This window comes from Euprymna scolopes, chromosome 26 (assembly GCF_053919585.1).
Source record: "Euprymna scolopes isolate OS-2025 chromosome 26, ASM5391958v1, whole genome shotgun sequence".
NCBI lineage: Eukaryota > Metazoa > Mollusca > Cephalopoda > Sepiida > Sepiolidae > Euprymna > Euprymna scolopes.
In genome coordinates this window covers 99119626-99146251 of record NC_136507.1, presented here as the reverse complement: position 1 = coordinate 99146251, position 26626 = coordinate 99119626, and the positions used below count along the sequence as shown (strand labels likewise).

The 26626-nt window shown below is 34.3% G+C and overlaps 1 protein-coding gene and 1 long non-coding RNA gene across 17 annotated transcripts in view; one reads left to right on the top strand and one right to left on the bottom strand.

Annotated features, from left to right (window-relative positions):
* LOC145248306 (endophilin-B1-like) overlaps nt 1-26626 on the top strand; it is a 407921-nt gene that overhangs the window by 29161 nt on the left and 352134 nt on the right. The gene's annotated exons all lie outside the window — the stretch shown is intronic.
* Nucleotides 17595-25109, bottom strand: LOC145248303 (uncharacterized). Its single transcript, XR_013863359.1, has 2 exons — nt 24989-25109; nt 17595-19735 (listed from the first exon to the last, which is right to left on the bottom strand). It is a non-coding gene; the product is annotated as an uncharacterized LOC145248303 (long non-coding RNA).

The window sequence follows — 26626 nt, the reverse complement described above, 5'->3', positions numbered from 1 at the left end:
CTCACACCTGAGACTATCCTGTATCTCTACAAAGCCACAGTTCATTCATGCATAAAACATTGTTTCCTATCTGGGCTGGTGCATCTGCCCTAGTCTCTTGCACTATCAACAAAACTGCAGCCTCTGTCCCATCGCCGAAATGTGGCATGCTTGTGCCTGTTTTACAAGTATTTCAGTGGCAGATGCTCTAACAAACTCAAAGCACTAGTACCCCCTCAACAAACCCGACAAGCAGCAAAATCCCCCCCTCCCTACACTGTAGAGATCCCTAGATGCTGTAAGGTCGTTTACTCAAATAACATTTTTCCCTCAGACTGCTGCACTTTGGAATTCCCTCTCAAGCCCCGCTTCCCTAACTGTACTAACATGCAGAAATTCAGGTGTGATATGAACAGATATCTCGCTGTCCAACTTCATAAATCTGTATATCTGGTCGCAAATAGTAGCCCCTCACAACTAAGTTGCCCTATGCCTTGTTTGGAGGAAAACGTCAATAAAAAAAACATAATGCAACGTTCGTGCCGTGCTCTGATCACACATGTATTATTCTATAGAACGACTATTTCCAAGTTATTCTTTGAAGAGATCCTTCATATGTTTTATGGTTATTAATTCTGCTTGTCAATTCTGCAGTAGAAATTTAAATCCATTTTCTTTTAGAACAATTTCCATATAACTTTTATTATTGGCTGTATTTAGCCAGTGCTGCCTGAGTAGAAACAGGTGGAGGGCTTTGAAAAAAAAATAATTCAAAATATAGCTATGATTATATTTTTTTAAATAGGATTTTGTGTGTGCATATCTGTGCTAGTAGATCCGAGTGTGAGAGTAAAAATTCCTTCGATTTTCTGTATGTTTAACTATCTTAACAGAAAAATATAGAGCAGGACTAAATATTCAAAAATGAATGAAAGAAAATTATAGTTTCTGAAAACACATCAATATAATTGGTTTTTATTGGTCTGCATATGCAGGTTTTTGGTTAGTAAGCTATAACCGTCAACGGTATAGGTGAAAATCTCAATGTATTTTATATATAAAGATATATGCACATTTTGCAACAAATACAAATATATTCTATAGAGCAGTTGTTTGCAAGTCATTCTTTTATGTGTTGTTATTATACATGTCAATTTTGCAATAGAAATTTAAATGCATTTTCTTTTGAGACATTATTTTTTTGCAACTGTTTCATTAGTAGTATTATTATAAAATATTATCGTTTTTACTAGTAGAAATCATCTCCCGACCGTAGTTGAGATGAAGTTCATATGCTCATGCCAGATATCCTGGTTCCTCACAACTGCTTACAGATCCAGCCTCTCAACATTAGCATCCCTTACAATGACATCTGGGTATGTGAACATTCTACTTCTAGAGTGGGTAATATGTTTCCGTAGAAGTAGGGAAGAAATGACTTTATTTACTGCTCTAAAACGATGGCTGCAAACTGAACACATCTTCCTTTCGATAATAGATGATAACAATGGAAGTTTGCCATAGATTTGTTGTTTGGTCGGATAGGTCTTCCTTGAAATATTTTGGGTTTTCATGATTTAGGCACATTTCCAACTTTTTGGAAAGTATCCATGTTTCCTAACCATAGAGAGGGATGGGATGTATTATAGATTTAAAGATTTTCAATTTGATGTTTTTGTTGAGACGTAATGTTCATATTTTGCTCAAATCATTAAAAGCAGACCATGCCACCCCCTTTCTGATGTTGGAATTTTTTAATGTTTTTTTTTTTTTTCAAACATTTCTCAAACCACTTGTGGTGCATAATAGAATTCCCTTTCTGATGATGAAATAGTAATAGCGGGATCTGTAAAATCTACTGAATTGTGTCACTCTCCCTGGATCTAATATATATCTATTTAATTGTACAGAAGTTCACAAAAACATTGGTACCGTCGGTTTCAAGCCCAATATAAAGGGGACCAGTTAATGGTAAATCGTAAATAATGTTGGGCTCTCATCAGCCCAAGCCCAGCATAAAGGGGACCAGTTAATGGTAAATCGTAAATGATGTTAGGCTCTTGTCAACCCAACATGGCTGACAAGAGCCTAACATTATTTACATTTTACCATTAACTGGTCCCCTTTGTGTTGGGCTTGAAACCGACGGTACCAATGTTTTTCTGAACTTCTGTACAATTAAATAAATAAATATTAAGCTCTTATATCGAAAAAGTTTTTCTTTGTAATCGAACACTTTGTTGGAATTCTTTCCCCCAAAAACAGTAAACAAATATATATCTGTGAAAATTATACTTTGTCTAATTTAAATGAAAATTACAAAATTAAGATTCCTAAATTTTTTAAACAATTCTATAAATCTCTGCAGTAGTGAGTGTAATAGTTGTAAATAGTAAAACTGTTTTCGTTTTTTTTTTTTCATCTATTATATAAATCTCACCTGTCTGTGTGTTTGTTTATATGTCCGCTAAAAACTTGTTATTGGCATTCGATCAGCATGAAATTGATATCGTTAGACAAAGTAACATCTCAGATGAAAAATATGTTGAAATTGTCCAAAAAGATTAATTCTGCGTGGGTCAACTGGGCAGGTTTTTGCAAGGGTGGGATGTCTTTTTTTTCCCCAGATTTCCAATGTTGTTGTAAAAGAAATCAATGTTTTTATGTATTAAACTTTGGAAAAATGCTGATTCGTGTTAGAGGAAATGACGTCATCTCCCTTTAATGGTGTTTATTATTACACAATAAAATTGAGTGGTCGTACATTATAAAACTGAAAAAAAACAAAAAAACTGATTTGCAAATAAAAAAAATGGTATCTACATAATTGTTGCATATCAAATAATAAAGTATCCAAGAATCATGAAAAACACTAAGGTAGAAAAATATTATTCAGGAAGAAACGTATCGATAAGGACAGTTGGCATTTCAAAACAAATCCATGTATTTATGTATAAATTGAAAAAATGCGGAGTCATTTTACCGGAAATGACGTCATCTATTAAATTAATCTCAAATGTTTGTGTGTGTGTGTGTTCGTATTTCTGTTAAAAACTTGTCATCCGCATCGTACAGACACGAATGTAGCATCATTAGAAAGAGCAATCTCTCGGACAAAAAATATCGACAAGTTGGACAAAATTGTTGATTATTTCATGTAGAAATAGTTTTGTTTAAGGGGAGTCAGATAAAAACCTTGATTTCAATGCAGTTTGCAAACTGCGCATGTGCTAACCATCGTTATGTTCTTCTGTTTTTAAAAGCTAAATTTGTGACGTTATAGAACGTCCCATCGATAATGCAATTGCTTACTAACTTAGGTTATGCGAGTTTGCAGCCAGCACGTGTCGACTTCTTTTTCATTTTTTGCTTTCGGTTTTGCTTCTGGTTGATGCCACCCAAGTCTTTTTTTTTTTTACCACTGGGCAATGCTAGGCGCTCCCCACCAATAAAGAATAAAAGTCACTTGGTTGACTTTGACTTGCAATAATGCAATCGATGATTTTCAGCAGCAATTTACTTTATTCCAACGCAGATTATTGGTTCGTTCATTGTAATATTTACTGAATTTAATTTTATCATTTATTATCTAATTTGTTTTGCTAAAAGTTTGCACCGTTGCTTTTCTTTAAACTTTATTAATTCATGGACTTATTAATAATGTGTATGTTATATCTCTTCTTCTTCTCTATCTTCTTCTCTTCTATATCTGTCTGTTCTGTCTATCTATCTTTTCTTCTTTCTATCTATCTCTATCTTCTATTTCTTCTATATTTCTATTTATCTATCTTCTATCTGTGATCTGTCTATCTGTGATCTGTCTATCTTTCTGCCTGTCTGTCTATCTTTCTGCCTGTCTGTCTATCTTTCTGCCTATCTTTCTTTATATATATATATAAAATGAACTCATTTTTCACATGTGAGTGTGACCTTAATAGGATTAAAACTGAAGACATTACATGCAAATGTAATGTGCACAAACTGCAGCACAGGATATGAGGTGTGTTATAGGCCTATTACCCTTACAGTTCCTCGATAACCGTACATTTCTATATTTTTCCCAGTGAGAGTTCACTGCCAAAATCGGTTAGCTTCAATGGAAGTTGCAACATCTTTTCCCGCTCCCCATTTACACTGCATCGGATGCGTTCACAAGGAACAGTACGAGGAAACACCGGTTTGGAATCGTACAAGGTTATTTATACCGTTTTTTGTTCTTCTTTCCCTGATTTATGCCTTCTGGTTTTACCCTAAATAAAATTAAAAAAATCTAAAAAGAAAACGCGATTATCATTATTGTTTTCTTTTTGCTTTTTTTAGTGTAAGACGCAACCTGCAGGACTAACCAGTTCTTACTTCCGGTTTTAACGACTCTAACCTTGAAATATAACTACACCTTTATTTATTATTGTTTGCAACTAAACATTTATATTTTTACACAAAGAATTAATTCTTTACTGTTTATTATTACGACGCAACGATATCGTGAATTCACTTGCATTACGCTTAAATTAAAACAAATTCATTTAAAATTTGAGAAAACAACAAAAATTCATTTAGAATTCGTTCACTGTGAAATTGATATTTTACCTAATTCACTTAGTTAATTCATCACGTTTTTTTCAGGTTTTTCGCTTTCGCCTCAATGATTCGAGTTCCACCCCCCCCCTCAAACTTTTTTCAGATTTTTCAAACACTCGGGCACCGCCAGACCGTTCATATTGCATCACGTTCATTTTTTAAATTGTTTTTCAGAATTTTTTCTTGATAGTTTTAACATTGTTTGTTTTTACGATATTTAAACAGGTTTATTACTTCGCTTTGTTTTCATTTTACCACCCCCCAACCACACACACATCTAAAAACCCGGGCAACGCCGGGTACCCACCGCTAGTATATCTATAAAAAGAATTCGAAGTCACTGTTACTGGTAATATATTTATTAAATTGAGTTTTAAATAATCACTATATTACAATTAGAATTACTATTGAGAATTAATCAACGTTTATTTCTGTAAGGCTTTTTCCTTATTTTTTAATCAAGCAAAATACATGCTAAACTAGACTTTTTTTTTTTTTTTGTCTGCTAAAAGCAGGCAAAAGTTCCTGTTTACTTAGAATGAGTGCTTTCTGCCAATTTGGTGGTTGAATACGGTTACATTTGTGCTCATTTTGCATTAAATTCTAATCCATATTAATTCCTAACTGTGCATCGAATGGATACCATAAAACTTTGTTCATTGCACTTCATAACAAACGTCCAAACAAAATTTTGGCCAACTTGGCCCAGTAGTTTCTCCCCCCCCCCCCCAAAAAAAAATGAAATGGACAGAAATATAATGTAAATTATTATTTATTTATTTATTTATTCAGGAATTCTCCAAAGTCGTGACGATTTTTTAGTGGTAGCGGAATGAAAACACGTCTCACATTGCAACTCCCTTTGCATTCTTGCAACAGTCGTTTACCATCATGTTCTAGAGATCTTTGTAAAAGTGGGCCGGATCAGTTTTCAACTGAGAAATAGAAGAAAGTATGTCGGCAGTCTTTTCCAACTCTGCAGTATGCCAAGGAGTGAAAAAAAAAACAAACCCAAAACATTTTTCAACTTTTAAAATTTGATTTCATGCTTAGTTTGTTTCTTTTTTTTTCCCAGAAAATTGTCATCAATATGCTTCTAACAAACTATAAACTAGACTTTTTAGCTCATTAAAAACGGGCAAAAATTATAGTCCGTTGAGTTAAAATGATTGTTTTATACCACATTGACAGTTGAATATGATTGAATTTGTGCTTATTTTTGCATTAAATACTGATCTGTTAATTCCAACTGTACATCAAATGGATACCACAAAACTTAGTTCATTGCACCTTATCATAGCAAAGGTCCATACAGAATTCTAGCCAGCTCGGCTCAGTAGTTTTAAAACAAAAGTGGAACAGATAGATTGACAGATAAGAGAAATCTATTTATCTATAAAAGTGTGAAGGTGTATGTGTGTAAGAACACTTCTCAACCTACATACTGAACGGATTTTTGATCTACAGACTTGAAATTTGCTACCGGATATGTGGGAAACTTTTTAATCAGTTTTCATCTGGAAAAACTGGTTGCTAAGGGGTCAAAATTGAAAAATTGGTACATGGTGGGTTGTTGAATTTTTATCTGTTTGTTAACAGTTCCATGAATGCGCATGCATAAATGGTTCACATAACGGATTATGTTAAAAATAAGTAGGTTTGAAAACCCTTTTTAAAGATCGTATTGAACCAGCCTAATGGTTATTGTGCTTGAATCACTGTATTTAGGTTTTGGTCTTAGCTCAAATATTTTTTTTTACTTACAAGAAGTGAACTGTTTTAAAAAAACATAATATTCGAATTCTCGGTTTCTTTTGTTTTTCTTTTACTTCATTTTTTTAAGGAATTTAATATTATGCTTAGTACCTATAGTATTTCTGTTTATAATAAATTAGAATTCTACATTAATTAAAATATGTACGGCACAATCACGTTGACACACCGGTTAAGAAACGTTGAGCCTGGCCAATACCAGATGGGTGACCATTTGGAAAGGCTAGGCGCTGTATGTCCCTTCTGGAAAGGTTAGGCGTGGGGCCAGCACCCTCACCCCGAAAAAAGAACCCCTCGCTACAAAAGCATCTACGAAGTTGTAAATGGCCTATGCCCCTCCAGGGGCGCAAGGCTATGGATGGATGGATTAATTAAAATATAATATTTATGCGCATTTTACTATTGGACAACGCCGGGCGACTTGCTAGTATAATATAAATGAAAAATCTTGTTTCAAACATAAGTTCTGTTCATTTTTGTATTTTCAGCCGATTATATTTGATTCTAAGGGAATTTGTTACCAGTTCTAAAATTTAGAAATGTTTTTAAAGAAAGAAAAAAAAAATCCAGATTCATTTTATCAAACAAACTCTTTGCAACTTTCTGAAAATGACGAGAAAAAAGTTGTGTATTTTCCCATATTTTTCACTGTGTTCATAGACTGCGTCTATGGACAACCATTTAAGTACTCTGTATGGACACGATCCTCCTGGCTTAGCCAAAATTAGGTATCGGTCTGTAAATACAACAAACAATTTTTTATATTTTTAAAAATCTTTTTGTGTGTTTGATCTACTCCAACCCAACATTGACTTGTAATGACAAATCATTTTTTTTCTTTCATTTTCTAATATAATAAGGTCGATTAAATAAAACCTGTACATATTTCTTCTACATTTGTATTGTTCAGTATCAGAAAACTAAAATTCACATATGGGATAAGTCGACACGTAATGTAACTCGAATTAGTTGTGTTTTCTGTCAAGTCTGTTGGTTTCTCACTATGTTGGTTTGTGTACAGCTTAGTGTCCACATTGCTTGACTAATCGCCACCAAATTTGGTCAAAATATCCTGGCCTAACTTAGAACTGATTTAATTTTATGTTATTTAGATCAAAGGTATTAGAGCCAAGTATGTCCTAGGATGGAGTACTGTTGCCACATCTGAGCAGAAGTTGCTAGAATATCTTATCCTGCCTTGACAATGTTCAAAATAGGCTTCATAGCCAAGTAGGTGATGCCCTTTTCTCTTCTCTGCAGCCTCTTTCCCACAGAAGAGACGTTGTGAGCCTGGCTCTGCTTTGTTATTTTCATGGCAAGTGCTTGTCGGAGCTCCAATCTATGGTTTTCCCCTCAACAAACTTTCATGAAAAACATTCGTCTGTCTGAAACCACTATCAATAATTTCCCCCACTCTTTATCTATGTCTAAGCTTAAACATGGATTCCATGAACAAAACGTCTTTCTTAGAACTGCACATCTGTGGAACTCTCTTCTGTTAGCTTGCTTTCTAGCTGACTACAATATGGTCGTCTTCAAATCCAACATAAACAAGTTCTTGATGAAGCATCCCCTTAAGTAATCCAATTTTCCACTGAAACGATTACTAGAATATTGTCCCATTGACTACCACATACTCATTAACACTTATCCTCGAGTGGCCTCAGGGCCTTGATAAGTGGTAACTCCTTTGTAAATAAAAACGTCATAGAAAAAGTGAATGCCACAGTTTTAACGATCTCTTCCACTCATTGTAGATACTTGCTACTTGGCCCATATTGTAACCAATGAAGTCCCGCATCTTACATGAACTTGAAGTTTGATCATGGTTGAAATTTTCACAGAATTTCAACTTGTGCTTATTGCAAATTTGATGTATGGATCTGACGCCGTTCGATAATGGTAACCAGCGTGCAAAATTTTAGCATGATTAGACAAATAGTTCTTTTTGTGTTATAAACGTTTAGGAACACTGTTTCTACTCTATCGTTAGTTTCTTGGCAAGTGCTCGTCTAAACTCCAATCTATGGTCACCCCTTGCCAAACAAAAACACTCGACTAACTGCAACCCATTATCAAGTTTCCCCCACTGTATCTGTGCTTAAATCTAAAAGCAGATTCCATGAACACAGCTTTTATCCTAGAAGTGCCCGCTTGTGGAACACTGTTTCATTGGCCTGCTTCTCAGCTGCCTACAGTATGGTAGCTTTAAAGTCTAATATAAACAAGTTCTTAGTAAATCACCCCCTTAAATAATCAAATCATACCCAACTTACACCATTAACGATTATTACACTACCACCTTAACCCTTATCCTCGAGTGACCTAAATCAGTGGTAACTCCTTTGTAAAAAGAAAAAAAAAAACTTCATAAGATATGGCGAAGTAAGACCCAATACTGACCCATTCTTACATTGTCAGACGAATGTATGCAGTCTTATGATTGACTTATGTCCTTGTTTAGTATAGGATCGTTTTAGTTTTGCTAGAGTACATGTTTTGATATAGACTTTAATGCATCTAAGATACAAAGTTGGCATATCAAACTTTGATTCTGACTAGCCACTGTTATTGTTGTACTATAACTACGAGGGGCGTGCAATAAGTAATGCCCCTGACCCATTTCCAGTTGTCTGATCTAGCTGAAATTTTGCATGTGCAATGATTTATATCACTATGAATTATGTGGCAAATTACAGCTCTGAACTAAACGTGGTTTCTGTTTTACAGGTGTTTGAACTGAGTCAGGTGTGAAATGGAGCCTGTTGAATGTCAAGCAGTGATCCGATTTTTGTATTTGAAAGGACGCACACCACAGGAGACTTTTGATGAAATGAAAGAAACTTATGGTGATAATGCCCCATCATATGACCTTGTAAAATGCTGGCATCGTGAATTCAAACATGGCTGGAAGTCTGTGAAAACAACTCCCAGACCTAGTCGCCCCCCGTCTGCCATTGATGAGGCATCTGTCTGTCAAGTTGAGGCTGCCATTTTGGAAGATTGGCGCATTACTATTCGCCAAATAGCCCAAGATGTCAAAATTAGTACAGGGTCTGTGGAAACTATTATTCATGACCATTTGCATAATGTGTCTGCCAGATGGATTCCCAGGTTGCTCACACCATTCCAGAAGCAAGAACGTGTCAAGAGCTCGAGGATGAATTTGGAGATGTACCAAGAAGATGAGTCAAAGTTTTTCAAAAGACTGATTACACAGGATGAAACCTGGGTCCATCACTATGATCCAGAGACCAAAGCCCAGTCAATGCAGTAGAAGCACTTGGACTCACCACCTCCAAAGAAGGCAAGGGTGCAGCCTTCTGCTGGCAAGGTCATGCTCAGTCTTCTGGGACCAGGACGGAGTAGTGATGACAGATTTCCTGGCAAAGGGTACCACAATTACAGGAGCCTATTATGCTTCATTTTTTAGGAAATTAAGGGAAGCTATCAAAATCAAGAGGCGTGGCAAGATCAGCAAAGGTACCCTTCTCCTGCAGGACGACGCTCCGGTCCACAACTCTCATGTCGCCAGATCAGAAGCACGGGCGTGTGGTTATGAAATCCTTCCCCATTCTCCCTACTCTTCCGGCCTTGCACCCTCTGACTTTCTCCTCTTCCCAGCCATGAAGTTGTTTTTGAAAGGAAAGCGTTTCCCAGATGATGCAGCCTTGATTTCTGAAGTCACGTCGTGGTTGGAGGACCAACTTGGGGTGTTCTACAAAAACGGTCTCCAGAGCTACATCAAACGATGGGAGAAATGCATAATTCTGGGTGGTTCCTATGTAGAGAAAGACTAATAACTGTGCCAAGTTTCGTTGCTCTACTCCTATGGGAAGTGGGTCAGGGGCATTACTTATTGCACACCTCTTGTATATGTACTTAACATAAATTGCACAACTGGTAATATGGAAACATGTTGCAATTATGACTGGAAAAAACATTCAAGTCAAAATGGGAAATAATCCATATTTTTAATTGAATATCAAAAAGTCTTACTTTCAACTAAAATTTTGTTTCTCTGTATAAGTTTTAAAAAGATGTGAAAACTAAAATTACTTTTCAACAACTTTATCGACTCTGCAAGAGAGGGGACTGTTTAAATGGTATTAGACCAACCTGTTTTGTGGCCTTTGCCAACTTCAACCATTTTGATGTTATTTAATTCCACAGCTGTAGGGAAACGCGTGACTTACCTAACTAGCACGTGTGCATAATTCAACGCGTCGGTCGTGGAATGAAATGAATGAAGAAGAAAGAAACAAAAATGGCTGCTTTATCTCTTTATATGCCTGCAATGTGACCACCCGAGAGGGGATAATGGAAAAGACTGGTGGCAATAACAGTGGTAATGAGGAAGATGGAAAGGAGGAAGTGCTGCTCACGATTCTTCGAAGAAGTACCTGACAAAGAGGACTGCCCTCCTGACCTGCCTTATCTCTTTATATGCCTGCAATGTGACCACCCGATATGCAAATGAGATGCTCCTAGTTGGAGATAAGAGGGTTGCTTTTTTAGAGGGAAGTTGATTTTGAAGTTGGATTTCGAAGAAATAAGTTGAATTAGCAGAAGTTCGTTTGGAGTTGAGAGAAGGTGCGTGATGTATACAGAAGTTTGGACAACAGTGTCAACCTTACCCAGGAAATTATTGGTGTGGCGGCAGAAGAAATAACACTCAAGTTATTGAACTATAACAGCATACACCTCTAGGTTAATTGAATGCAAGTTATTTGTACTGAAAGTTGGGAGACAGCTGCAAAAGAAAAAAAATATGGTGTGCGTGTTATATATATTTGTTAATGAAATGAAAAGGATGTAGTGTTTACGTGATATATGCAATATAAATTCAAACTAATATGAATAACAGTATTTATATGTAGATAATTTAATCCCAACCGAATAAAAAAGCTCAATATGCAATAGAGAGTAGAGCTTATTATAAAAGAAAGAAAATTAAAACTGTAAGTTGAACTTTACAATCCAAATTTATTGTTCGACTGAATACTCCAAAAAACAGTTTACAAAGTCCTTATTCCGTGGAGTTTCAAAGAATGCTGTTCTTGCTATTCTTCTCATCAGAGGACAGAAAGAAATCAGCAAATTATATTTGTAGCAATGCTGGAATTTGCTAGTTATGGCATTAAGTGAAACCGCAATTTATTGTAGTCATAAGTTGCCAAGAAAAACAAGTGAAAAAATGTTGGATGTGTAAAAAAAAATATATAAACAAATCGCGCATAATATTTCACTATTGCTGTTATGTTTATTACTATTTTTTTTTTTTTTTTTTCACTAGTATCTTTATAATTATTATTCTGGTCATTATCATTATTATTGCCATTTTTATTACCGTTTTTTATTATCATTATTACTAATAATCATTACTATCATAGTAATGATTGTTAGTAATTTTACTGTTATTATTATTATTACACATGATCATTGACTATATTATTAGCATTACATTGCATTTATTATTATTTTGTCATCATCATCATCATCATCATTAACATCATGACTTTTCAACACCCTTATAATTACTAATAAGCTAAGACTTTGCCACCCTTAAAACTTTCTAATCCTCACTCCCCACCCTTTTAATAGTGACATCGAATTTAACACTTTAAAGAAAGAATGGTTTCAGTCTGTTTAGACAATATCCGGTCAGAGTAATATAAACTTTTACAGGCTGATTTTTTTTTTCTTAGCCTGATCTTAATTTTTTAAAATTCAATCTGAAATCACTTTTTCTAATTAAGCTGATGATGAAAGATAGCATGCTATTTTCTCTTTTTATTTTTGATCACATTTGACTAGAGATCAACTTCTCTTTGGGCTACTGCGCTGTCCGAAAAAAAAAAAATTTCCATTATTTCAGTTGCTTTGAAAACTTTCCAACCGGACTATATGCATCATTACATTGGATTTAATTTTGGACTCCATTCTCTCTTAAGAACTATTTTTGCCTTTCAGATTACCTTGGGAGAATTTTCATGCAAGCTGAAATACCATGCGCGATTTGTTTTTATATTTTGTCACTTGTTTTTTGTTTTTTGGCAATTTATGACTACAATAAATTGCGGTTTTACTTAATGCCTTAACTAGCAAATTCTAGCATTGCTACAAATATAATTTGCTGCTTTCTTTATGTCCTCTGATAAGAAGAATAACAAGAATAGTATTCTTTGAAACTCCACGGAATAAGGACTTTGTAAATTGTTTTTTGGAGTATTCAGTCGAACAATAAATTTGGATTGTAAAGTTCACCTTACAGTTTTAATTTTCTTTCTCTTATATATATATATATATATATATATATATATATATATATATATATATACTAGCAAACCCGTCGTTGACTGGGTTCAAAAACAGCTTACAAAAAATGGACTCTGATTTATGAAAATATGATAGGTTATGAAAAGGAAGGTTTGTAAAGATAGCTTCGAATTTGGGGGTATCAAAACCAAAGCAAAATATGATGAAAGTAAAAAATATAATAGATAAACCCTATAATTTATTATACCATACCTGTTCACACTGAAACACTTATCACAATATTCTGCGGTTCTATATTAAAAAACCTTGTTAAACTTTGTGACATATTTCCATTCTATGGAGACCAGGCGCGAACACAGACCCCACAATTTTATTATACCATCCCCATTTAAGTTAAAACATACTTATCAAAGTATTATGTACATCTATATCAAAAACACTTGTAAACGTTCTTTTTTAAAATTTTTATTTCCATACTTTGTGGACTAGGTGCGTATGCAGACCCCACAATTTTAATGAATCATCATTATGCCAGATCAAACATACCCATTCCTGTGTCTTGATACATCTATCATTATATGTAATCAGTTTTCTATAATAGTCAACTATATAGGAGCTTATTCGTGACCAGACACACACACACAGACGTTCAGCTTATATATATATATATATATATATATATATATAAGCAAGGAGACCCAACGTTGTTTGGAATTGAATGAAGATCAACAAATGTTTTATCCTCCCATACTTTTGTTGTCATTGAAATCGTCCATTTTTTTTTTTTTTTTTTTTTTTTTTTTTTTTTTTAAATCAAATCTGTTGATTTCCTGCTTTAGTTAGGGACTGTCACCCCCCCCCCTCTTCTGCAGTGTATCGAAAGGAAGCTTCATATGCCTCCCCGCAGTGACTTAGTCCACAATACATGGCTTCACTTAAAGTTTAAAATGCAGAAGTCAAGTATTATGGTTCAATTGTGCTCTAAACAGAAACATTCATTTCAAACATGTTCCTGTCTTATAAAAGAATACAAAGTTGATTTTATAGGCTGGGTCTTTCTGCTTGTACGGTGATAACACTTTTCAAATGCACTTGTAATGTTAGATTATATAAAAGTGTGGACTTTGGTCAAAATCGGACTTCCATTTTTTATCGGATTTGTTTTATATATTATCGGTTTTCATCAGACGCATTTGAACACAAAACCTATGTGAGAACACTCCCAGACACATCAGGTACCTTCATGTGAAATTTCCAAAAATCGGTTCAGCTGTTTCAGAGGACATAGGGAACGACTCCAGACGCACACACACATAAACACACAAAGTTCATTTTATATAATAGTAGCTAGCTATATATATATATATATATATATATATATATTTATATTTATATCTCAAATTATAGTGATTCAATGAAATTAAAAAAAACTTTATTTAAATCAAAGACTTCTTATTATTCCAAGTAAGACAAAGAATACTTTAGAAGTTTTATCTCCTTATCCTGTAGGGTTTCGATGCCTACCATCTCTTCAGAATTTGCTTTATTTGCTCTATCCTGTATATTGAGCAATTCCTATTTAGATAATACATAGAATATTATGACCAGTAATATTTTGTAATTCTTATAATCACAGGTTTCCATACCAGCTGACTGTTGGCTAAATCTATTCAGAAGAAATATATATATATATATATATATATATATATATATATATATATATATAACTTTGATTGTTACTTGTGTAAAAATTGCTGACTCTGCATCTTTGATGTTAACTAAAGCTAATGGAGTAGGGTTAATACCTTTCCTTATAGTATTAGTGCATAAATGACCGTAATGGACCTAAAAGACTTCTAACTCAGCATGGCTAATTCCATAATCTTAGATGGTATCCATTTGGTTAATCCTTCATGCACGTTTATTTTATCATAATTAAACAAAATGCAAACTCATAATTCATGAATTGTGTTTTTTTTTTTAAGATCAACTTTGTTTTTATTATGTTCAGAATCTGTTATTTCTGACATTGAAACTATCACATTTGTAGTTGATTCAATTCAGTTGAAGCCCTCTTCTTGATGCTTTTTGAATTCGGAAGCTTCTTTGAAATGTTCTATTTCTCTCTGACCTTCAATTATTGATTGCGAATAGCATGTACACTTTTCTCCCTCCTTCCGACTAGTATTTTGGGTTCGAGAAGAGAAAAATAGTATATTATTGATTTATAATCAATATGTTGATAACTGTACGTCGGGAAATTTAAGTCCATGTGTCCATTTCTGAAAATCAAAGCAACAAAATAACAAAAGTTCCCTTTTCACTTTTTTCTTTGCTCTTTACACGCCATTTTTCTTTTCCCCCCTCCTTTTGTTTGTGTGTGTGTTTTTTTTGTGTTCTTTTTTTCTTTTCTTAATATATAATTTTATTTATTTATTATTTATTTCTTATTTATTTATTTATTTATTTTTTTAGAGGGTGGCAGGGAGTTTATGAACATTTTAGATTTCATTGCTGCTTCACCTTCCAAAAATCAGTAAACACTTTGAAAGTACTACCTCGAGCACAAAAAAAAATTGTTTAACTTTAAGCTGGTTCTGCAATGGTGTTTTTTTGTACCAAGTTTAAAAAATCACTTTGGCAGTTGGTTCATTTGAGCTAGATGGCAGTAAGATCTGATTCGCCACTTGTGTGTGTGATCTCTGCGACTTAAACAACAGAAAAGCTCCTGTGCAGATGTGTAATGACTTTTCTGATGTTATACAGTGTGGAACAATAAACTTGTTGCCCTAATGAAAACAACACTACAGTTTTATTTTTTAATTTTTATTGAAAAAATCAATTCAGGTAACTTGATTATGTAGTAGAGCTGACATCTGTTCAATGTAGCTGCCTTCAGCCTCAATCACCACCTCGATATCCGTTTAGAACTAGGAGCATGCCTTTTCCATAAGCACCGGCAAGAGCTTGGCAAATACTTGGCAGATGGCAGCGATCAGGCTGGCTTTGGTGTTGTGGGAGGTCATGTTGGTGATGTTCTCGACCTATGACCAAACGAAGCAGTCCAGCGGGTTCAGGTCGTGGCAGGAGGAGGGGGCCAGTGAGAGAAGGGTACAAAGTTGTAGCACTCATTCTGAAGCCAAGCCTGGGTCTCTTCGGACTTGTGGGCTAGTGTCAAGTCCTGCTGCCACACCCAGCTACCTGATTGCACCAGGGGATCACCACACGCTTCAGCACATCAAGGTACATTTTGGTGTTGACTTTCAAGCCCACTATGAACATGTGAGGTGACATGATGTGACCCTCACTTGAAACCACACCAAAGACCATAACTGTGTCCGGAAACTTTGTTTTCATCACCCTGGGCACATGCCTGTTATTCGTGGCAATCCAACGATGCGTTGTACGGGTGCTGGCAATGGTCCTGTTGTCATAACTTGGATCAGTAGAGAGCATGAGTTGTACAGCGGTGCATCTCCAATCTCTCTTGTTGGACATTGTGTCACTTTCAGACATGATAGAAGGTTCTTATCGCTCTTGAGTTGTACACAACTGGCCAACTAGTAGATGGTCTGCAACGGAAACAGAAAACTGTTTTTTATCAAATGGAAATGGAATTATTTCGTCTTTTCTAGAGCAACAATTTTATCGTTTAACCCTATATATATATATATATATATATATATATATGTGTGTGTGCGTGTGTATATGTATATTTATTGAGTATAAAGATTGATAATTGTAAATTATGAATCAATTTCAAAAGAAAAAACAAAAAAAATCAAATCGAGTGCTCTAAATAGAAACATTCATTTCGAACATATATATATATATAATATATATATATATATATATATATAATTACATTCACATTGCTTTTAATTATAGAATAGCGGATTAAGTAGATCTTTCAACATTCATTAAAAATTGGATAATTACGATATTTGTTGTTCAAAAGAAAAATCATCATACTGAGGGAGATATAAACACCTAACATTGGACTGGTCTTATTAATATAAAATTCCCTAACTTTAATCATTGTAAAATGGTTCTTTTCTTGCATATCTTCTATATTAAAAAAAAAAATGTCCATCTTTATTTTTTTTTACCTGAATTCAACGTAAATTAAAAAAAAAAAAAAAAAAAAAAAACGAAACATGTTTTTATAATTAAAAGGATAAACATTTAATGCAGTTTGAAATGAGAACAACTTCAGTGTGATCATGTATTTCAGCTTTCATCAATACGTTTAAATAATCTGAACGATGCAGATATGCCGAAGGATATCTGTATGCCTTAAGTAAGCTGGAGGGTGTCGGGTATGCCTTAGGTAAGCCCAGTCGAGTTAGCTACTTCAAACGAATATATCCTTTTCATGGGACATATCAACTACCCCACCTCTCTTTTATTTTTTTTTACCTTTAATTCATGTTCCAAATTAATTTTTTGTATTATACGTGGTGAAAATATGGTACTTAATCTTAATGTTTCTTTATTAGCTTTTCTTAAAAACAATTTTTTTTATTGATTTTCTTTAAGCATTCTTCTTTTTTGAATAGAAAAAAAAAAGTTCTTTTTTTTTTTAATTTTTATTTTACTGAAAAATCCAAATCTGAAAATAAATCGATTATCTCCAATTCAGCAAAAAAAAACAAAAAACAAATAAAAATCCTGAAACTGTAGTAAAGTAATTCTGCTGCATGATTGTCTGCTTTGTTCAGCAAACAATCGACTATTTATGCTCATGTGACTGAAAATAAAGAAAATTGTTTCATTTCTTGTGTGCTTCATCAAAAGCTGAGTTAATCAACGTTTGTTTCCTTAAGTCTTTTTCTTTATACTTTTTTAATCAGGCAAAATACATATTACAATATTCCTCAATTTTCACCACTCCATCACTTTATGTTGATTGTAGATGCTACTAGATCAGGCAGTCTGAAAATACTAGCTTCCTGACCAAAATCCACCAAACATTAATGTTATTTTTTTTTCTTTTCCTTTCAAAAACTTAATCATGTTCTGCAAAGTCAAAAACAAAAGCAATTTTCCTCGACAAAATAACCAAATCAAACGACATAAATACATGAAAATATATAAAGAACTTGAAGCACTATCAGATTTAATATTAAATAATCCAAACCTAATGTAAAGTTACTTAGAGACGTGAGGACATCGTCGTTATCACCATATTTGTTTTAATGTTGGTTTTACATTTTAAATTAGCTTCTGGTCAACACCTAACTTTTTTTCTCCCATCTAACACCTGCCCGCATGTTAAATGGCTGTTAAACTGAATACAATTCAGATAAAAATGTCTTTGCAAATCTCTGGGAACCCTTTTTCTGATAGTCTGTCAGTCAATCATCCTCAAATAGCATTTTTATTGCCGAATCTGCAAATCAAAAGATCCATTGTAAGAAATCTTTTATTTTAACATAATTCCCCCCCCCCCACATTTGGTGCACCAGCTCAGATATGACAACAATCCTTGCATGGATGAATGGTAGCTTTATAGAGATATAGAATACTGGCAAATGTAAGAAGTTTTCTAGTTCGCAACAGACTTGGCAACATTTCTTACGTACTTATTCATGTTGCCAGGAAATATCTGCCCAAAAAGTTAAAACGTTTGCTTAAAATTGTGCTTTGATCCAATCCCCAATTTGTATTTCTTACTGATAATAGCAGTTAATCAAATTGTCTAAGAATAAATTTATTTCCTTCAAAATTTGAATTTGCTAAAAATGTCTTGCATTATCAAATTCTCTCAATAATGGAAAAATGATCTCATCATTGATGCTTCCATTCAGTCTCGAAAGACAAAGGATACCCCCTGTAGAAGCAGCTGTGCATGTAAATGTGGCAAGGGTTGTGCAATCCCCAACCCCACCTCTTCTGAATCAGCACTGCTCAAGTTCAGTGGCAAGGAGAAATCCATGACGATTGGAAACAATAGTGAGATAAGCGGAGAGCACCTGTGTCCCAAATGGTCATCCATCTGGTACTGGCCAGGCTCATCATTGCTTAACTTTTCTTTTTCTTTTTTTTTACATGGGGGGTCACCACTTATCAAGGCCCGAAGGCCATTCAGGGATAAGGGTTATTGCGTGTACAGTAATTAGTGAGATAGTATTGTAGTAATTATTAGTATTGGGGGTTTTGATAGTGCCTTGCTTAAGGGGGCGGTTTGTCAGGAGTTTGTTGGACTTGAAGACGTCAAAGTTGTAGTCAGGTGGGAAACAGGCAAGCGGCAGAGAGTTCCACTTGGTGATCTGACGAGAATTGGAGTGTCAAACGTGATTATGCCATATCATCATATTTGGTATAATACCATTTAACATACTGGCATGCATTAGAAAGCTTTTAAAAAATGTCCTCCAATGACATTGGCCAATGTCATTCTTAAATTGTGACTTATGACCATTATAATGATATCTGAAACACAAAATGTCAATGTATCAAACTTTTACAACTACCTTTTATGGTTTCAAGTGTTTCTGTAGCTGCAGGAAGTAGAAAGAAAACTTTTAGTCTTGGAGACAAAGATAATATGTTGGAATTCTAGTTGGACCAGACTCAAATGTGTTCAAAGTTGTGCCGTTCTCTGACCAAATAGAAGAAAACTGTCTTCACTGGTATGTGTAATGCACATGAGCGACATTATTATGAAATGAGATCCAGGCTAGAGGGCCCTGGGAACAGGTCAAGAGGATGGCTGAAGCAAAGGTGGTTGGTCCAAACTTCATCCTAACCAAACCGATGATCGCATATTGTGAAAGGAGAAATCCAGTGCAGATCCTGCTGCAGGGGATAAGCATAGAAAAATGTATTATTTTTCATGCGTTTGTCTATTTACTTCTGTCATGGTGTGCTTAAACATTTTTAATCCTTCTTTATAATCACTCCCCTATTCTCTTTTCCATTCATCCGACAATAGTAGATGTTGGTGAAACGTTGAAGAATTCCAAGCTTTCTCAGACTGGCAGCAAATTCGTCTGCAATTCACCAGTTTCCCACTCGATGATTGCCTTCAGTGTGACATATAGATGACCATCTCTTCCAATTGCATCTGGATACCAGAATAGAAGTCTTCCTGCAGGTTCATTGTGACTGGTGATATTTCCTGCAAGTACAAAAAAAAATGTATGAATTTGTTTATGATGGATGGCCAAATCAAGTTCTGTTTTGTAGGATGAACAAAAAATGACTACAAATGTTTCAAACTTTAAAGTGTTTCATCCTTGTGTCTGTTCGACAAGTATTCTAATGGAACGCACTCGGACAAACTCTGAACATTGGTACCTCCTCAATGTACATACACTTGATTAGTCTGACAAGCGGCAAAATCATACCCCTTCACTGTTGAGGTCTCTAGATGCTGGAAAGCCTTCTATTCTTATAGTTTCTTCTCTTGGATTGCTAGACTGGAATTCCCTCTCTGTTTTCTACTTCTCTGACTGTACTGACATGCAGAAGTTTAAATGTAATGTGAACTGAGCTTTTTTTTTGTTTTTTTTTACAAAGGAGTCACAACTTATCAAGGTCCAGAGGCCACTCAAGAATAAAGGTTAATGAATGTACAGTAATCAATTGGAAAATGTCGTAGTAATCATTAGTAGTAGAAATATGGTAAATTGGATTACTTAAAGGAATGGCTTATCAAGAACTTGTTTACATTGGACTTGAAGAGGACCAAATTGTAGTCAGTTAGAAAGCAGGAAAACGGAAGAGTTCCACAGGTGTGCAGTTCTAAGAAGCTTTGTTAATGGAATCTACGTTTGGGCTTCGGCACAGATAAAGAGGGGGGGGGAATTAATGGTTTCTGCTAGACAAGTGTTTTTGTGCACTCATCTCTTTACATAGTCCTCTGTAGTCATAGTCCCAAATATTAATCCTTTATATTCAAGTAAAAATATGCCTTTTTTGGGATAAAAAAAAAACAAAAAAAAACTAAATTCCTTTTTATCCTTTGGAAGCAGTTCAAATCCCATACTATGTTAAGTCGGCTGCTCATGTTTTTCCAACCTAGCATATCGGCAGATGCTTTAAAACGTATCCTTCAGTATTATCATCTGTTATTGTTGTTTTATTTCCAAACTAGCAGGGGCTCTTGGCCTTGCCTGGTTGTAAAATATGCTTAAATATACAGGGTGACTAAAAAGAAACGGGCCCCAACTATAATTAGGGCTCCGTTTCTTAGTGTTTTGTCCGAATGAAATGAAACTTTGGTCATAACTAGTTTATTATATTCAAAACATTACATTCAAAACACTAGGGTCTTTGGCCTTTTTTTCTCCATTCTACAGCATATGTTCTAGATGGCCTCCATTTAGCTTTTGTTTTTTTTGGGTCACCCTGTATTTTTAATTCCTGCAGATTTCCTATTTATTATTAGAGCCAATTTTTTTATTGAATATTATATTGTACCTAAATATATGTAGTACTGATTTTAAGATTAAAAAAAAATGATTTGGGTGCCATCAGTTAGAATCAAAACCAAAACATTTAGCACTCTACTCCTGCTATGTTCCCTACAGTTTAAGCTATCGACTGATAGATAAGAAAGATTTAAAATTAAATCACTTCAAACTATGAATGAATTTGCACATGCAGAAAAGTAATAGAAATATGTTGGCTAGTTGAAATGAACATTTTTCATTACTGACATTTCTGTACACATTATTCATCCATCCAAACAAAGATTTTACTTATCAACCATCCTTGATGTATGATTACTGTTAATTTCAGTGTTATGTGACCAGCAGTTTAGGAGTTTATCGGTTAAATATTTTCACAAAAACACACATCTTCTATTTTATTTACATAGATAAACTTAGAAAAAGGCCAGAATTCCTTTCCTGTTCCCCTCTCTGTACTAAGATGCAAAATTTTAAATATAATGTGAACAAATATTTTGCTGCTGAACTTTTTATATAGTCCCTTGTAGACATGGTCCTAAATAGTAACTCCCTATGTCCAAGTAGCAGCATGCGCTGTTTGAAATAGTTAAAAAAAAATTTTTTTAATGTTTGAATGATTTCTTTTATGGAGTTGTTTATTTACTTCTGTCAATTCAATAAAAGTCTTGCTAGAATTATTTGATGAATTAAAAAAAAAAAAAATTATCGGTTTCCATCTTGTTGAACGTTTTCCTTTTTTTTTTTTCTTCTTCCCCCCCCCCAAATTTTGGTAACATAAAAGAGTCTGATCTTTGATTTATTTTGTGGCTGCATCTTTTCTCCTGACAGTAAACAACTGAGTTAATCTACTCTTTGATCTGTAGCAGAATTCGGTGATGATCCAACGGCAATGATAAAAGATCACGAAAGAAACGAACAGCATTGCATGTTAGGGTGAATCCATTCAATCTAAAAGTTTAGAACTCCCTTCTTTATTTTGTTTCCTTGACTGTACCACTATCCAAAAATTTAAATGTAACACAAACATCATGCTGACCTCTAATTCTCAGTAACCTGTGGCCATCTATCTTACTTGGAGTGAATTAAAGGAGAAAAAAAATTGTATAAAAATAAATCCGTATTATTTGGATTCATCGGATTACTGTTCTCACTTTGAGAGTCATTTTCACAACGTTTCAGTCGATGTAACCTCCGACCTTCTTCAGGTGTATCTTGTTGCAAGGACCCATGATGCAGTAGTTAGAGTACTTGCAAAAATCAATTGTAAAAGTGATATTCTATTGAAAGTTGTAGGTTCAATTCTCAGTGTGGGCGACCAAAAAATACAATTGCAAATTACTTAGGACGTCTATCCAGCCATGGCTGATGGAAAAAGAGCATGCTACCCTCGTGAAGTAAATAAAGGGTTCTGTTTGAAATTCCGTCCAAATTCCTGAGCTTGACAGAAACATTCCAGAGTTGGACAAGATACACCTGAAGAAGGTCGGAGGTTACATCAACCGAAATGTTGTGAAAATGACACTGAAGATGAGACCAGTAGTCCGATGAATCCAAATAACCAATCCTCATCTCAAAAATTCAGAAAAGAAATAAATCCTTTTAATATAACTTCGAATGATGAATTCAAACACAGCCCATGAAATTAAATAGTCGCTAGAAATTTAATTAAAATTATATTCTTTACGTTTTCAAAAGTTAAATACATTCAAAATTTAAGACAAAGATGAATCTAGTGTCTGTTGAAGAATGCAAACAAAATTCTATACAAAAAGTTGAACAATTCGGACAAGAAATCTAATGATATCTATTGTGTATGTTTTTATTTTTTCCTGACAATAACGTCTGTGAACACGCCAACACACAAGTGAGTGGGGAAAAGATAATGAAATACCAAGGTCTTTTGTGAACATATTTATAGACTAGCAAAGTGAGAAAAAACCTTTTCAGTCACCAACTGGCATAACAAATAACTATACCTAAGAGCTTATTCTTAAAACTTATTGCCTTAACATTCACAGGCAACATGAATCGGAACAAATACATTAAGGACATTTCAAAGACTGCTGCAAAGAAGGTAGGCTCCCTTCACCGTGCTAGAAAATTACTCTCACCTGGGAGTATTCTATATCTTTACAAGGCCACAATTTATTCATACATGGAGTATTGTTGCTACATTTGGGCTGATGCATCTACCATTAGTCTCTCACTCATAGATAGGATCCAAAAAAGAGTCTCAAATCTAATAAATCCTGCACTATCAGCCAATCTCTAACCTCTGTCCCATTACCGCAATGTCACATCCCTGTGCCTGTTTTACAAGTATTTCAATGAAGTGCGTTCTGATGAACTCCTAACACTTGTGCTCCCTTAATATACATACTCCCAACTAACCTGAAAATCAACAAAATCCAACCCCTTTATTGTTGAGGTCCCTAGATGCCAGAAAGCCTTCTACTCTCTAATAGTTTCTTCTCTTGGACTACTAGACTTTGGAATTCCCTCCATGTTTCCGGCTCCCCTGACTGTACTGACATGCAGAAGTTTAAATATAATGTGAATAAACATCTTTCTGTTCAACTCCCCAGAGTCCCCTATTAAACACAATCCCAAATAGTATCCCGTTCCATTCCAAATGACTAAATACCTTGTTTGAGGTAAAAAAAAAAAAAACCCAAAAAAAACAAAACAAAAAAAGAAAACGCTTACGAGCATTAAATTATTCTTGATATTCAGAAAATTAAAATCTAATTTATAACTCACTGTCTGTCTGTCTCCATATTTTCAAACTCTATCTCTTCTGAAACTAAAAGTCTCAGAGTGGCATTAGGGGCCTCAAATGATTGGATTTTTTATGTACCGTTCTTTTATGGATCTTTAGCCGGTCCAAATTGAAAAAAATTGTTATACATTTTGTACATTCATCTTAGTTTATTTTTAATCAGGTCATATGCATGTCACGTTGGTAGAGTGGTAACGTCACCATCTTTGAATGCTACAGTTTTGCTTTCGATTTCGATTCTAGCTGATGGCACCCAAATACTTCATTTTTTACTTTTAAAGTCACGACTATAATAATATATACGAAATCTGGACAAATTAAGATATCATATTTAAGTGTGTTTTATGACCGGATAAAGCCAGGCGGTGACCCCTCCCCCTCCACTAGTGTGAGAATATAAAGCATATTTTTGAGAACTGTAACATAATTTTGGTTACAGACATGCTGACACAAACAAAATAACAAAGACAGAGTTGAGTAGGTAAAAGAAATTGGTTTTTGAGATTATGTGAAAGTGGTTTAATTTGGAAAGATTTATTATTAAAGTGAGGCAAGATAAAAAAGTCAAATATTTGACTCTCTTCTACATAAGAGCAATTGAGTGAACAAAACTAATTAATATCCCCCTCCCCTTCGTGTCACTCCGGACAATTACTTTGTCACTTAATTGTGTGTCACTCATTCTAATTGTGTACGTCTACTAGATTATGTAGATGTCAAGTGAAAGAATGTAAAAATAAAATATGAATGAAAAAAATTAAATCAAAATAAAATTGGTTGAGTAAAAATTATTAGAACTGACAGATTTTGATTTTTTTTTTTTTCTTTTAATGTAAAATAGAAATTGATAATTTTGAATTATATTTTTGTTTTATCCCTTATCCCCCCCCCCCATTATCTTGCTGGTCAATCAGAATTAATTTCCCCCCCCCCCTAATGGTATGGCATCACATCCGTTGTTTTTTTCTTTTTTACATTAATATATGAACTTGAAGTTTCTGCCATTCGTATTCTGCACCCAAAATAAATGGCAAAATTACTGGAACAATTTTCACAATAAAAACTATGAAATCTTGCCCAAAAATAAGAGCAAAAAAATGACTAAACAGTCAACAGAAAAAAAGTAGTAGCATTGTCAAGTCTTAGAAAAGAGCACACGAAAATCATGCATTCCTACCTTCTCGAGATGAAAGAAGACTCATTTTGTGTACCATATTAGGAACCGTCCACGGTGAACCACTTTCTAACAAATTGTGTAGACCTGAAAACAACGCGTCAACAATATAAAAACTTAAAACTGAATGAAATATTCAATCCGATAAGCTCAAACACTTGAAATACTTGAAAAAAAATTGGCATCGACTATGAAATTTAACATGCTAACAAATAAAGGAAGAAAAGAATTGTATGTATAGATGCAAGCATGTAAGTGTATCTGTATAAATGGATATACATGTGTGTGTGTGTGTGTGTGTGTGTGTGTGTGTGTGTGTGTGTGTGTGTGTGTGTGTGTGTATGTATATGTGTGTATATATATATATATATATTTGCCCGGGTGTTTGGAGGTGTATGTTGAGCAAAAAAAAAAAGTGGTAGTAGGAAGGCAGGCTCAAATCCGTACCGCAAAGGAGGAAAAGAAATGGGGGGAAAAAACCTGACGTCTTTGCTGTTACGACCATCACCAAACCGGAAGTGACATAAGTTTAAATTAAGGTTAGACAACCGAAAGGAGAGGATGACTTCCGAAAATATCAGCAAAAAAAGCGCCCCCCCCCCCGCAGAAAAGTGCCCAGTTGAAGGTGAAGATATTAATGTTTTTAGCCAATTTTTTGATATTTGTTGATGAAAGGTCGAACTTCAAAAAATGATAAAATCCATCGCCTCTGTTGAAAGTTTTAGGCAGACATGCAAACATACATACATTTATATATTGATAACTAAAATTTACAACCTTAACTGATTAAAAAGCTTGCCCTATCTCTGAATATCCTTTATGTAAAATTTCAAATGTTTAGACCAGAAATTGTCTGAGTAATTTGGTAGAGACCACAGAGGTCAAATTTTTAAAAATTTTGGCTCCTATTATGACCCCTTAACATTTATTGTTTTGGGCTCAAATCAAATTATTAAGTTAGATCCATGTCCAAGGAACCTATATCTAAAATTTTGTTTCTACCCAAATTTGGCGGAGGAGTTTGGTAGAGTTCTCAAAGGTCAAATTGTTGAACTTTGACCACTTAACAGCCAAATTTCTGGCCGAAAACGGATTACAAAGATTTTCCCAAATCTCAGTACCTGTGTATCAAATTTCGAGTCTGTAGACTTAACATTAATAGTTATTGCGTAGGGGAATGTACACACACACACACACACACACACACACATATATATATATATATATACACACACACACACTTTTAAATTCAGAATAATGAAATGACATATGTCTACTGATATGCTAATCCTGTTATTTTTGATCTTACAAAATATCATTAGATGTAATATTTTTTATAAGACTAAATAAAAATAAGACTAAATAAAAATTGCTCAATATACAAGGTAGAGCAAATGAATCAAAATTTATGATTTGAAAAAGTCAATCTTCAAATATAGAAATTTTATTGTTTGAGAAAGATTACAATTGAATAAATCTATTTCCTTAACCCATGAGTTTTCGATGCTTATTCTTCTCCTCACAGGAAAAATATTAGCAAATGTTTTTATTGGTTTGCACCTTATTTGCTAAAAGCAATAAACATAGAAAATGAAAGTTTTTAAAACCTTTTAGATACATAAAATTAGGGAATGGGGTATT